Below are 14,365 nucleotides of genomic sequence, written 5' to 3' on the forward strand. Positions count from 1 at the left end.
CAAGGAAGGGAAACTGAGGCTCAGAGAGCTTAAGCTCTGTGTCCCAGTAAGTTTGTCAGCCTCTCAACCATCACGCCAAGTTGTTCCGTGAGAATTAAGGGCCAGGAAGTTTTTTTTTTTTTCTTGAAGAATTATAGTCTCTCCTTTAAAAAAACAAAAAACAAAAAAACAAACAAACAAAAGCAAATAATGAAACCTGGGCAACCTGCTGTATTCCCCTTTTTGCCTTGGCTACCAGGAAACCCAGAGCTAGTGTTACGACGTAATCACAGTAGCTCTATCTGTCCAGGTGGCAAGTCACTGTATTAGCCCCCCTTTTCTTCTCCTCCCACATGGTTCTTTGTTTTCCTGTTTTTGTTTTAAATCTTTTATAGGTGCTGGCCCCACATTCGACACTCTCCAGCTGCCGGACATTGATTGGGTCACTTCACCTCTCTGGGTTTCAGTTTCCACCCTTGTGAAGCCATAGGTAATAATAGCATCTCCCTGCTAGGGTTCTGAGAATCAAATGAAATGATCCATGTATAATAAAAAGCCTAGCAGGAGCCCATATGTTGAAAATATTCAGTGAACATCACCTACGGATGGGAAGAAAGGCTTCGAGAAAGCCAACATAGAGAGAGAACCTGTCCTAAGTGGGAAGATACTGCTGGGTTCAAGGCCGGTCCCACTGTGGGCTTGCTGTGTGACTTTAGGCAACTCACTTCCCTCTCTGAGCCTCAGCTTCCTCACTGTAAGCTGCTTGCTGTGCCCTCTTGACGCTGTAGATGAGAGTCCAAAGACTCTCTGTGTCCTTTTCACCATGAAGTCCCCAAAGCCTTACACAGGAGAAGCTGCTACAGGAGGCGGGGGCAACTGGCACATAGCAGGGCTCCCTACACGGCGAGCCCAAGAGTGAGCATCTGGTCGAATGCTGGTGGTCAGGGTCTCCACTGCCCACCTGGCAGGAAATGCCCGGCACCAGGGAGGTGGACTGTACTTTGGCCAATGCTGTGGGGGCTGTTAGGTAGGTTGGAATCCTGAGGACCCAGCAGAGCAAGGACAGGCCCAGATCTGGGTGTGGAAACAAATGACAAGCTACTTTTGGGTGCCTACTTGGCGCAGGGCTCCAGGAGAGCAGGGCTGTAGGCCAGGCAACCCCCTTGCCACCCCTCAGGGACTGCAGGCTTCACAGGGAGCCCAATGGGAAACAATCCTGAATGATTCACACCACCATGATTTATTGAGCACCTACTATACACTGAGGCATCCCGGGTGTGCACCGGGCCGTGAACCCCAGTGGGCCTCTTGAGGAGATGCTACGGTCCAGCTGCGGCAGCCTGGTTACTGCAGACTGAACTCGGACAGGCTTGACCACTCTTCCAACAAAGACGTCTTCCAAACTGTGGGCTTTGGGTTTCTGGGACAGACACAGCTCCCAGGATGACCCTTGCTGGAGAACTCCCTTCAGTTACAGATGGGGAAACTGAGGCTCGGAGAAGAAAGGACTAACTGCGAATCTGGGACCCAACTCCCACTACTGCTCTCCAAATTGTCTCCTGGCAAACTTTCCCCACTCTCCCCTGTCGTTCCTTCCCTGGGAGTCGTGGGAAGGATGCCTGAGGCGAGGGGCACAGGCTGAGGCCTGGGGGGCCCTGAGCCTTCCCAGAGCCTTCCGGAGCCCTCAGGCCCTGCCTTCCTCCCTCCCTGGGCCCTACATCTTGCTGCGATTCCCCTGTGGTGTGGTGGAGCTGTGTGAGGCTGTCCACTGCACACAGCGTGGGGGGGCGTGTGAGGATGGGGAGCACAGTGGCTGAGGACCAGGCGGGGCTGAGGATTGGGACCAGGCTCTCAGCTCACGGGCTTAATTGGGGATATAATAGTTATTATTATTTATAACTTACTCTTGAACCCGCGCCAGGAGGGTGTGTTCACAGCCTGCACGATCCAGGCAGGCGTTAAATAATTAAACCAAGGGCCTAATCGGCGGCGAAACTCCCCGTGGGCTCCCACTTCCTTAGTCCGCTGATTGCTGATATTTTGGGGGTGAAATATGACCATGTTTACGATCAAAGAGATCAGAGTTCCAAAGGAAAGAAACGGAAAAAAGGAGGAGGGGGGTGCGGACTCTTCCAGTTTTCTTTTCCTCTGAGTTAGTGGTCTGGTAAAGTTTCTTTAGACGTGCAAAGATTTACACACCTTTCTGCGGGCAGCCTTAAATTACTCCCCGATCCCTCACACATTTCCCTGAGCAGTGCAGAAACAGTAAGTCATTGAGAAAGGAGCAGGCCTCCCCGTAATCACTCTGGCAGCCTTTGAGAGAGAGAATGTCTAATGACTTTTTTTGAAGTCGAGGTCAAGGTTTTTTAAATAAAACAATCTGTATTAATGCAATTTCCTTTTTAGCTGTAGCATTGGATTTTTTTTTTTTTTTTTTTTTTTTTGGAAATAGGAGGCAGGGCAGGGAAGGACATCATTTTTCTCTCACCGGACAACGCGTCCCTAATGAGATACATTTATTTAAAAATCTGTATATCATCACCCTGTCAGGGCCTCCAAGCGGGACCCTGAGCCTTCCCGTTGGTTTGTTTCAGATTAGCGGGACGTGTGAATGGCCCTGCAGTCTGGCTTGCTCTCCCGGCCACTGGTCTTCCCTCTCCCTCTCCCTCCCGGGGAGTTCAGTGCAGGTAGCCGTATTTTATGCCCCACCATACCCTGCCCCATCAAATCACCCAGATCTCAGTACAGCAAATTTGGCCTCAGATCCTGGCCTCGGGTCCTCCACCCTCCCACCCACACCCCACCTGCCTCCCGCTGCTCAGCCCTGAATCCTCAGATTCCTGGAGGCCTCCCTCCTTTGCCCCAGGAGGAAATAGCGCCCAGTGGTGATGCCAGTGACTCCGCCCCACACGGATCTGAGTTTGAGTCCCAGCTCTGCCCCTCACCAGCCCACTCACTGAGCCAGCCCCCAGTTTCCTCAAACCTTCGTGTCTTGACAACAAGACTGGGGCCCACTAAACAGCGGCGGCCACCATCCGGGACTGGGTTGGGGCACTGGGGATAAAGCTGTGATCAGATGGCCCAGAAATGCAGGGAAGTCACTGAGCCAATACTGATAGCGAATGTAGGAGCAAGAAGATCAGGGACCATAAGGGAGGGCGAGAGAGGGGTATCAGGGAGGGCTTCCCTGAGGAAGAGGCATTCAGCCCACTGTTTTTGTTTGTTTGTTTGTTTTTTGAGACAGAGTCTCACTCTGTCACCCAGACTAAAATGCAGTGGCGCAATCTTGGCTCACTGCAACCTCCACCTCCCAGGTTCAAGTGATTCTTGTGCTTCAGCCTCCCGAGTAGCTGGGATTACAGACATGCGCCACCATGCCCAACTAATTTTTGTATTTTTAGTAGAGACGGGGTTTCACCATGTTGGCCAGGTTGGTCTCGAACTCCCGACATCAGGTGAGCCATCCACCTTGGCCTCCCAAAGTGCTGGAATTGCAGGCGTCAGCCACTGCATTCGGCCTGTTTTTTCTTTTCTTTTCTTTCTTTCTTTTTTTTTTTTTTTTTGAGACAGGGTCTCACTCAGTTACCCAGACTGGAGTGCAGCGGTGCAATCACACTCACTGCAACCTCAATCTCCCGGACTCAAGCGATCCTCCCACCGCAGCCTCCCTAGTGGCTGGGACTACAGACACACACCACCACACCTGGCTAATTTTTTTATTTTTTATTTTTTATTTTTAGTAGAGATGAGGTCTTGCTGTGTTGCTCAGGCTGGTCTCCAACTCCTAAGCTCAAGCAATTCTCCCATCTCAGCCTCCCAAAGTGCTGGGATTACAGGTGTGAGCCACCGAGCCCAGCTGAGCCCACTCTTGCAGGTGGAGCTGCATTCAGTGGCTGTAGGAGGGCCAGGTCTAGATGTGGCCAGGCAGGAGACCTAGCACGTGCAAAGGATCCTCAGAGCACCTGGCCTTACCTGCTCCCAGGGGCTGCAACTCACAGTAGCATTTTTGGTATCACTGTACCTCACTTTCCCCTGCATGCCCAAGAGCTCAAGTTTTATATATATATATAAAATATATAAATTTCTATTTTATATAAAAATTATATATATAAATTTTATATTAAAATACATAAGTATATATATTTACATATATATATATATTTTTTTTTTTTTTTTGAGACAGAGTCCCGCTCTGTGGCCCAGGCTGGAGTGCAGTGGCGCGATCTCGGCTCACTGCAAGCTCCACCTCCCGGGTTCACGCCATTCTCCTGCCTCAGCCTCCGGAGTAGCTGGGACTACAGGCACCCGCCACCACGCCCGGCCTATATATATTTTTTGAGACAGAATCTCACTCTGTCGCCCAGTCTGGAGTGCAGTGGCATGATCTTGGCTCACTGCAACCTCCGCCTCCCGGGTTCAAGTGATTCTCCTGCCTCAGCCTCCCGAATAGCTGGGACAACAGGTGCGCGCCACCATGACCCGCTAATTTTTGTTGTTGTAGTAGAGACAGGGTTTCACCATGTTGGCCAGGCTGGTCTCGAACTCCTGACCTCAGGTGATCTGCCTGCCTCGGCCCCCCAAAGTGCTGGGATTACAGGCATGAGCCACCACGCCCGGCCTCAAGTTATATTTTTAAACTCTGTATGCACCAAGGTTATGGGACATCCATAGGTGCCTGGCCATCTGTAGACCTGGCCCCCCTACACCTCCTGAATGCGGCTGCACCTGCAAGAGTGGGCTCGGCTGGGCACGGTGGCTCACGCCTGTAATCCCAGTACTTTGGGAGGCCGAGGTGGGAGGATTGCTTGAGCTTAGGAGTTGGAGACCAGCCTGAGCAACACGGCAAGACCTCATGTCTACTAAAAATGTACCAAGCTCTTTCCTCTGCTCACCCTGGGCTGGACACTGGGGACCAGGTAGAGTGGCCTCTGCCCTTGGGGCCACAGCCGAGAGAGGAAGACTGAAGTCGGCCGTTCCACTCACGCAGTGGAGGAGAATGCAGGTGCCACGGCAGAAGCAGGATTGGACATCAGTCACCCTGGCAGGATGGGAGCAGGGAAGGGGCCCCTGGCTGTCCGGGGACGAGGGCCCCTCTAGGGGGAAGTCTCTGCAGGGGCTGAAGCCAGCTTTGAAGCAGGTAGCAAGGGGCTGGAGTTGGGTTTTAGGAGCCGGTGTTGGGTCTCAGAGGGGAGATGGTTACCCCAGAGGTTGCTTGCCCAGGCCAGAGGCCATGTTCTCCACCTGCAGGCCTGGCTGAAAGGCCTTTGGGAGACTCGTGTGGGCCTGGGCGCTCTGGAACCTCGGAGGAACCAGTAAGCTTGGAGACCGGGGACAGATGGCTCATGTCATATGCTGGAAACTGTCTGAAAGAGGGGACCAGGCCAGCGTCAGATAGCTCAGCCTTGGGGGTCAAGGTGAGAAAACCATCCGCCATTCCCAGGCCATGAACACCCACCCTGGACCAGCCCGGTGCTGGGGCCTGGGGCCGGGAGGGTTCCTCCTCCAGAGGGGCAGAGAGAGAGGCCTCATTGCCTCTGCCCCCACCTCCTCTCTCAGTTCACTCCTGCCCAGGTGGAGGGCCCACTTCAACCACCACTGACTGCCCAGGTGAGGCTACCTGGCCCTGGCTCCCGCTAGCACTCGGCACCTAGCACGCCCCACGCTTGCGGGGAGCTTCGGGCCCAACAACCACACTGCTGCCTCCCTAGAGCCTAGCCCAGTGCTTGGCACCAGCAAGCACGAACTCCACAGCTGCCAAATGACATCATCACAACCCAAGTGACCCATGCAGCATGTCTAGACAGTACCCAGACAGACTGAGGATCAGATCCCGGCACTGCCACTCCTGTACTTCGTCATCGTGGGCTAGTCACATCCCCTGTCATCTGCAAACAGGGATAATGACAGTATCTATGACCTAGGTGTGTCGGGAGGGTTCACCCCACGAGGCATGTACCAAGCGACGTAGGGGCTTGATCAATGCTGGCCACCCAAGGGATTCTTGGCCTGGTATGTTGGTTTCTGCAATTCTCTGGGACTTGACTTCCTTTGTCTGTCTGTAAAATGGGTCTTTAAACCTTGTCATCGCTTACACCTTCATAACCACATCCCAAAGCCCAGCCTGGCCCACCTCCCCCTCCTTCCTGCCTCTGCCTCTCTCGGTCCTTCTTGATCGGTTTTTCTGCCTCTCTCTGTGTCCATCACGATTTCACTGTCTTCATTTTTTGGTTTCTGTCTGCCTCGTCTCTCTCCCTCTCAATCTGCCTGGAATTCTGTCCCAGAGGAACCAATACTCCAAGGCTCGACTACATTTCCTTTTACAGCAGTGAGATGGGAAGAGGGAGAGAGAGAGAAAGAGAAGGGGGAAAAAAAATCAAAGCCCACATATTGGTTCCAGATGTGGCCCTCTCTCTCAGCCCTCTCCAGCAATTTAATTAAATTCCCCCAGACAGCCAGGAGGGTTTCTTAATGATCAAATTTCCCCAGCTCTCCTCCTCGAACAGCCCTTGTTCGGGCCCACTCCGTCTCCCTGACGGATGGCCGACCGGATTCTTCCTGCCGTCGGCTCTGCCAAGCAGGGCCAGTGGGGGTGGAGTGGGGGGCTTCCCAGGGAGCACAAAGGACTCTGGCCCCCTGCCTCTGCCCTTGCCACTTCCAAAGGGGTCTGAGTGCTCCTGAACCCACCCTGGGTCAGGCTGCAGTGGCTGGAGGGGCCCCAGCGGCCCCCACCCCAGAGCTCTGACCTTGGGGCTGGCCTGCCAGCGACTGATGCCAAGTGGGTGCCAGCCGGGGTGAGATGGGGGAATCTTTGGGATCAGGACTCTGGGCCCATTTACCAGCCAGAGCTGGGGCAGGCTCAGACCTACTGGGCGCCCTCCCCGGCCTCCACTGGGCAGAATGAGCAAGGTTTAGAGAAGACGAGCCCGAGCTGGGATCTCCTCGCCGGGCTTGGGAGAAGTGGGGGCAGGCTGACCCGAGTTTAGAAGGCGAGGATCTGCCCCCGGGACGGGCCGAGGTGAAGAAGCCTTTCTTGGAAGGCTTCCTCCATGGGAAGAATCGCCATGGGCAGAATCCTTGCCTGCTAGGCTCTCAGTAGGACACTTGACTTCTGGGGTGGAAAGAAATTTAGGGGAACCCTGGGCCCACCCCTTCGTGTGCAGATGGGCAGTGAGGCTGAGAGAGGCCCAGGCCAAAGTCCAGGCCCCAGCCTCCCTCCAGATGCAGGGCGAGACCCCCGGGGCGCTCAGCACCTTCCCACCCTGCTCTGGGCTGCTGACTTACCTCACCTGGGAGAGGCGGGGACCAGGCAGGGCCTTCCATGTGGGCATGGGGGAACAGTAGAGAAAGAGGGGTCCTGCGGCATCCCGTCCCAGGCTCTGGGCTGCCCACCTGGGGGCTTCACTGGGGCCTGGCCCCACCCTTACCTGGCTGTCACAGGCCCCACCCTTGGACCAAGCACCAGGAACCACCTGGCAGTCTCTGTGCCAGGAGTAGGGGGCTCTGGCCGGCAGGGAGGGCTTCCTGGTGGGGGCGGGTAGGGAGGGGAAAGCAAGCCCGGCCATCAGAAGCACAGAGGTCTCTGGGGCTTGTCGCCCTGGGGGTTGGGGCCCCCGAAATGCTCCTTGGTGCTTCTTAGGACAGTAAACAGAATAAGGGAGGGGACAGAAAAGCCCTTCGCTGGCCCAGCCACGGTCCTGCCACACGGCCCCACCGCACGGCCCCTGCTCCAGCCCCTGCTACCTCAGTTTCTCCCCTGAGCCGACAGACTCTTAGGCCTCTGGGAACCCAGGAGTCCAGGCCCTGCCCCTCCAGCCTGAGGACTGTGGCAGGAACAGGCAGGCTGGGCCTCCTGCAGGGACACTCTTGGGTCATGTGGGTCGGAGGTCAGGGTGGGGTCAGGGTGTGGGGGGAGGAGGAAAGGAAAGGAGCGGGGAGCCAGGCAGGAGAAGAAGGGCAGAAGGGAGGGAAGTGGAGGGCGGCACTTCCATGACCACACTTCAGAAATATGCCGGCCCTCGTCTGTCCCGGTGCCCTGGGGACTTGCCCGGGGGCTGAAGTTGGAGGCTCTGAAATGGTCCTTGTGGTGATGTCTATGTTTCTAAATATCTCACTTTATGGAAACGCCGCCAATCAAAAAAAGAGAAGAAATACAAGGCAGGGGTTCCCTAATTCTCCCCCTCCAGGGCCTCCTAAGGGACAGCCCCTGCTGGGGAGACAGCAGGCACTGTGGAGGGCGAAGGTGCTGGGATGGGGCCAGACTACTCCTCCCTGGAGCTGCCCAGCCTGGCACGTGTGTGTGTGAGTGGTGTATGTGTGTGGTGTGAGTGGCGTATGTGTGAGTAGTGTGTGTTACAGTGGTGTATGAGTGGTGTATGTTGGTGTGTGTATGGGTGAGTGGTGTGTAAATGGTATGTGAGTGTGAGTGGTGCGTATGGGTGAGTGGTGTGTGTGCTAGTGTGCGTGAGTGATGTGTGTGTGTGAGTGATGTGTGTGTGAGTGGTGTGTATGAGTGGTGTGTGTGTGGTGCGTGTGAGCGTGTGGTGTGTGGGTGGTGTGTGTGGTGCGTGTGAGCGTGTGTGAGTGTATTTGAGTGGTGTGTGTGTGAGTGGTGTGTGTGTGGGTGGTGTGTGTGAGACTGGTGTGTGTGTGAGTGGTGTGTGGGTGGTGTGTGTGGTGCGTGTGAGCGTGTGTGCGTGTATTTGAGTGGTGTGTGTGTGGGTGGTGTGTGTGTGAGTGGTGTGTATGTGTGTGAGTGGTGTGTGTGTGTGAGTGGCGTGAGTGGTGTGTGTGAGTGGTGTGTGTGTGGTGCGTGTGAGCGTGTGTGAGTGTATTTCAGTGGTGTGTGTGAGTGGTGTGTGGGTGGTGTGTGTGGTGCATGTGAGCGTGTGTGCGTGTATTTGAGTGGTGTGTGTGTGAGTGGTGTGTGGGGTGCGTGTGAGCGTGTGGGAGTGTATTTGAGTGGTGTGTGTGCAAGTGTGAGTACGCGCTTTGTGGGGCTCCAGTAGGGGTTGGAAGCCAGGCCCTGGGTGTGAAGCCCCCTCCCTGGGCCCCTCACTCGCTGACCTTGGCTTGGTCAGCCATCTCTCCTAGACTCTGACACCAGAGTCCTGGGGTCACTTCCTGGGGTGTCGCGATGAACTGATGAGACTTGTTGAGCTTCTTACTGAATGCATGGGAGTAGGACACACTCGAGCAGAGACCACAGTTGCTGCCGATTGGCCATTCCTACAGCCAGCCTGGGTGGGTGGGCGGGTGGACTCACGGCCACTCGGGAGGAAAGTGAGCGAAGCGCTAGTCCAGGTTGAGGGGACCTCCAGGGTGAGTGGCCTGCGTGCTGAGGAGGAGGCTGTCACTCCATGGGCTGGGAGAGGGAGAAGGCTTTATGGACAGGCCTGGACCCCCTGCTGGTGTTCAGGGCCTGCCTTCAACCCCAGGAGGGGTGTCAGGGCCTGATTCTCTGCCCTGGGCTTACATAATGTTTTATTAACAAGTCTCAGGTAAGACACACTCATTGGAGAAAAAAGAGGAAATATATCCACATACAAAGAAGAGTAAAAATTCCCAGATCCCAACACCCAAAACAACTACCATTAACATCTCAGCATGGGGCCTTCAAGAATGATTCCTGCACACACACACACACACACACGTGCACACACACATTTTCCTAAATGGGACCATATGGTACCTGCTATTCTGTAATGGGCTCTGTTGGACTGTTATAGAGAAGGACCCCACGTGTTACCAGCTACCATCATTGTTGGACCGCAGGAGAGGCTGAGTGTCTATCCCTGTTTTTTGACCATTTTTCATCCTTCGTGACTTGCCTGTGCATGTCCTTTGCCCATGTTTTTATTGGTGTTTTTGCCTTCTTGTTGTTGATTTTTAGCAGCTCTTTATATATTAAGGTCATCCCCCTCTGTACATTGGCGAGTCGGAGTGACTCCCAAACTCCCCGAGGATTAGGAGGCAGGGACAGGGCTGAGCTCTGGGTCCTTGTCCCCAGGATCCCCATCCTGCTGAAGATCTCTGGAGGTGGGTGGCAGGAAGGGGCTGGGCTGGCCAGGCGGTGAGTGGCAGTGACAAGGAAAAGAGAGAGAAGCGGAGAGCTGGAACCAGGGGCTCTGAGTGACAGAGCCCTAATGGGAGGCAGATGGAGGAAACAAGTCTGCCCTTGCTGACAGGAGGGAGGTCAGGGGGCACAAAGCCCTCTAAAGTTAGGAGCCTGGGCGGCGGGCAGGCAGCAGGGCCGGCCCCACAGGGTGGTGCCCCAGGGCTGTGAGAGGGCGGGGGTTAGCTCCCCCTCCTGCATGTCCAGACTCGTGAGCCCAGAGCTGGAGGAGCTGAGGACACTCAAGTCTCGGAGGCAGGAAGCGTGGAAAAGTTGCACCGACCGGGGCTGGAGGCCCAACCTCACAGTGCAGCCTGGGACAAGCGCCCAAACCTCTCTGAGCCCGTTTCTTTGTAAAATGGGGTAATAATATCACCTACTTAACAGGATTTAGGGAGATCAGTGCACCAAACATTCAGCATATCTACTGCCTGGCATGTACAAGGGTCTCCGTAAATACAAGTGGGCTCGTGTTGTTGTTATTATAATGGCCCCCCCTCACTCCTTCTCTGTCGGCGGAGCCCACCAGCCACGTCAAGGAGTTCGTCATTGGCTCCAAGACTGTCAGAGCTGGGAGGGCCCTCAGGTTATAGGTGAGGAAACTGAGGCCCAGAGACCAGAAGGGCCATGCCTAGGGTCACTCGTGACAGTGGGTTTATGTGTGCTCCCCAAAAAGATATGTTCCAGTCCTAGTCCTGGTGTCTGGAACGTGACCTCGTTCAGATAAAGGGGTTTTGCAGATGTAATCAAATTAAGATGTGGCCATAATGGATTTGGGTGCACCCTATAAATCCAGTGACCCATGCCCATTTAGAAAGGAGGGGGAAGGCTGGGCACGGTGGCTCACGCCTATAATCCCAGCACTTTGGGAGACAGAGGCGGGCGGATGACAAGGTCAAGAGATCGAGACCATCCTGGCCAACATGGTGAAACCCTGTCTCTACTAAAAATACAAAAAAAAATTAGCTGGGGGTGGTGGCACACGCCTGTAGTCCCAGCTACTCGGGAGGCTGAGGCAGGAGAATCACTTGAACCCATGAGGCAGAGATTGCAGTGAGCCAAGATCGCACCACTGCACTCCAGCCTGGCGACAGAGCGAGACTATGTCTCAAAACAGAAAACAAAAGAAAAAGAAAAAGAAAAAGATAAAGAAGGGAGTGGGGGATTTGGACAGTGGCATAGACAGCAGGAAGAAGGCTGTGTGGAGACAGAGGAAGGTGGACACTGGGGTGCTGCTGTCCCAAGCCGAGGTACCCTGTGGTCACCAGGAGTGGGAGAGGCAAGAAAGGGACCTTCTCTGGAGTCTTTGGAGGGAGCGTGGCCCTGCCCACACCTTGAATTTGCCCTTTCCGCCTCCAGAACTGTAAAGGAGTGAATTTCTGTTGTTTTAAGCCATCAGGTCTGCAGCACCTTGTTGTAGCAGCCCTAGGGCAAAAGCAGGGCTCAGACGACGTCAGCCCACCCAGCTCCACCGGGACCCCACGGGACTGCACCTCCCGCAGTTACTCACCAGGCGTCCTTGGGTAAGTCAGGCCTCCGTCTCCTGAGGGCTGAGGGCCGAAGGCCATCACATAGGTGAGGAGACCGAGGCCTGACTCAACACGGGCATGGTGTCATGTGATCAAATGTGTTGTGTGATCAAATGAGAGAGGGGCTGTGAAGACCTGGGTCGCCTGAGAGTGGCTGTACCATTCAGGGCCTTGCGATCCATTGAGAGGGTGGGGGACCCTTCAAGCAGGGGCAGACACTTCCAAACCCTCAGAGTCATGCCCAGGCAGGTGCACCCAGGGCAAGCACCCCATCCGGATGCAAATCGCTATCTGGTAAGAATCTGGGCCCTTCTGATTTTTACAAGGCAAGTTGGAAAATCTCCATTTCCCTGTGAGCAAAATGTCCCGATTTCCCTCAGGAAGATACTTCTTTCCCTCAGCAAGAATCAAGGCAGACATGTGTGGGGAGCCGTGGACCCTCGTGGTCTGCAGTTGCTTCTGGAACGCCCAAGCTAGTGTTGCCTTAAAGGGTCTTGAACCCAGCTGCCCACCCCCACCCCTCCTTCCTACTCCTTTAGGTAATGGAAGAGGAAGCAAACTGAGGCACTCTGAATGCCTGGCGTCGGAGGCGGTTTTCCGAGAGCCTGTCATTGGATCTGACAACAGCTTTAACAACCAGAGCCAGCAGTTACCAGCCGCTGCTGCCGCACCCTCAGCCTTGCCGGTTGAGGCTCGTTGCTGGACCTGGACATGCTTTGCGTTTTCTTGTACAGTTTGTTTTGCACATGGTAGAGGGCCTTACTCTGCCCATTTAAAAATGTTTCATCTGGCTGGGCGTGGTGGGCTCACGTCTGTAAGCTCAGTACTTTGGGAGGCTGAGGCGGGTGGATCACCTGAGGTCAGGAGTTCGAGAATAGCCTGGCCAACATGGTGAAACCCCGTCTCTACTAAAAATACAAAAATTAGCCTGGCGTGGTAGCGCATGCCTGTAATTCCAGCTACCTGGTAGGCTTGAACCCAGGGGTTGGAGGTTGCAGTGAGCCGAGATCCTGCCACTGCACTCCAGCTTAGGCAACAGAGTGAGACTCCGTCTGAAAAAAAAAAATAATAATAATAAATAAATAAATATAAAAATGTTTACTCTAAGACCCATCGGATTGTCTTGAAATGAGCCTTTAAATGTTTTTTTCCTGGGCTGGGCAACTCTCGCTGTCTGGCAGGTTCCAGGGAGAGGGGCCCAACTTGGCAGAGCAAGGCCCAGGAGGCCAACGCTGTGATGTGGACTGCTGGGGCGGGAAACCCCTCTTCATCGTCAGCTTCCCAGAAGCAAGAAGGCATCAAGGCCTCCCCCGCAGACTCCAGATGGGAGAGGAGGCTCAAATGCGTGGCCCAAGGGGAGGTGCCTCGACTCCAGAAAAGTGGTTTTTCCAAGGCAAGCTGGAAATGTCCATTTCCATGTGAGCAGAATTTCCCGATTTCACCCAGGGAGAAATTTCTTTCCTGCAGTGAGAACCAAGGCAGAAATGTGCTGGCAGCTGTGGACTCTGCGGCCTGGAGCTGCGTCTAGGAAGCCCAAGCTGGTGTTGTCCTAAAGGGGCTTAAACCCGGCTGCCCACTCCGCCCCTCCTTCCTGAACCAGAGGGTTTTGGCTCCTTCCCACTGAATTCCACTTCCACCAACAATTACAGTGCGCTGGCTCCAGCATCTCAGGTGAGTGTGATTATACTTTTTTTTTTTTTTTTTTGAGACAGAGTTTCGTTCTTATTGCCCAGGCTGGAGTGTGATGGTGCGATCTCCACTCACTGCAACCTCCGCCTCCCGGGTTCAAGCAATTCTCCTGCCTCAGCCTCCCAAGTAGCTGGGATTACAGGCGCCTGCCACCACGCCCGGGGAATTTTTGTATTTTTAGTAGAGACAGGGTTTCATCATATTGGCCAGGCCGGTCTGCAGCTTCGAACTTCTGACCTCAGGTGATCCACCTGCCTCGGCCTCTCAAAGTGCTGGGGATTCTACCCATTTTACAGATGGGGAAATCCAAGTTCAGAGACAGGCGGTAGCACACTCCTGTGTTCCCAGCTTCTCAGGAGGCTGAGGTGGGAGGATCACCTGAGCCCAGGGGTTCAAAGCTGCAGTGAGTCATGATCACTACACTACACTCCAGCCTGGGAGACAGAGTGAGACCCTGTCTCTAAAAAATACACAAGATTCGGGCTGGGCACCGTGGCTCATGCCTGTAATCCCAGCACTTTGGGAGGCCGAGGTGGGAGGATCACGAGGTCAGGAGTTCGAGACCAGCCTGGCCAATATGGTGAAACCCTGTCTCTACTAAAAATACAAGAATAAGCTGGGCGTGGTGGCCAGCGCCTGTAATCCCAGCTACTCGGGAGGCTGAGGCAGGAGAATCGCTTGAACCCGGGAGGCGGAGGTTGCAGTGAGCCGAGATCGTGCCATTGCACTCCAGCCTGGGCGACAGAGCGAGACTACGTCCCCCCAAAAAACAAAAACAACAACAACAAAAAACAAGATTCACTGAGTCCATCAAGGCAGAGGTGGAGAGGGCTAGCAGCCGTCCTGGCCAGGTGCTCCCCGGGACAGAGAATAAGAAACTGAGGAGGGGACGTGCGAGTACCCTGGTCCTCATCATTCCAGTCAGCGGGCCGGGTGGTGACAGAGGTGGCCCAGCCCCTCTTCACGGAAGGCGAGGGCCAGCCCGAACCGGAAGGGGCAGTGTCTGATGACCTCAGCTCTCAGGGGCGCCCAGGGCCAGTGGGGCAGCGGCAGGGCC

This window comes from Pan troglodytes, chromosome 11 (assembly GCF_028858775.2).
Source record: "Pan troglodytes isolate AG18354 chromosome 11, NHGRI_mPanTro3-v2.0_pri, whole genome shotgun sequence".
Classification (NCBI taxonomy): domain Eukaryota; kingdom Metazoa; phylum Chordata; class Mammalia; order Primates; family Hominidae; genus Pan; species Pan troglodytes.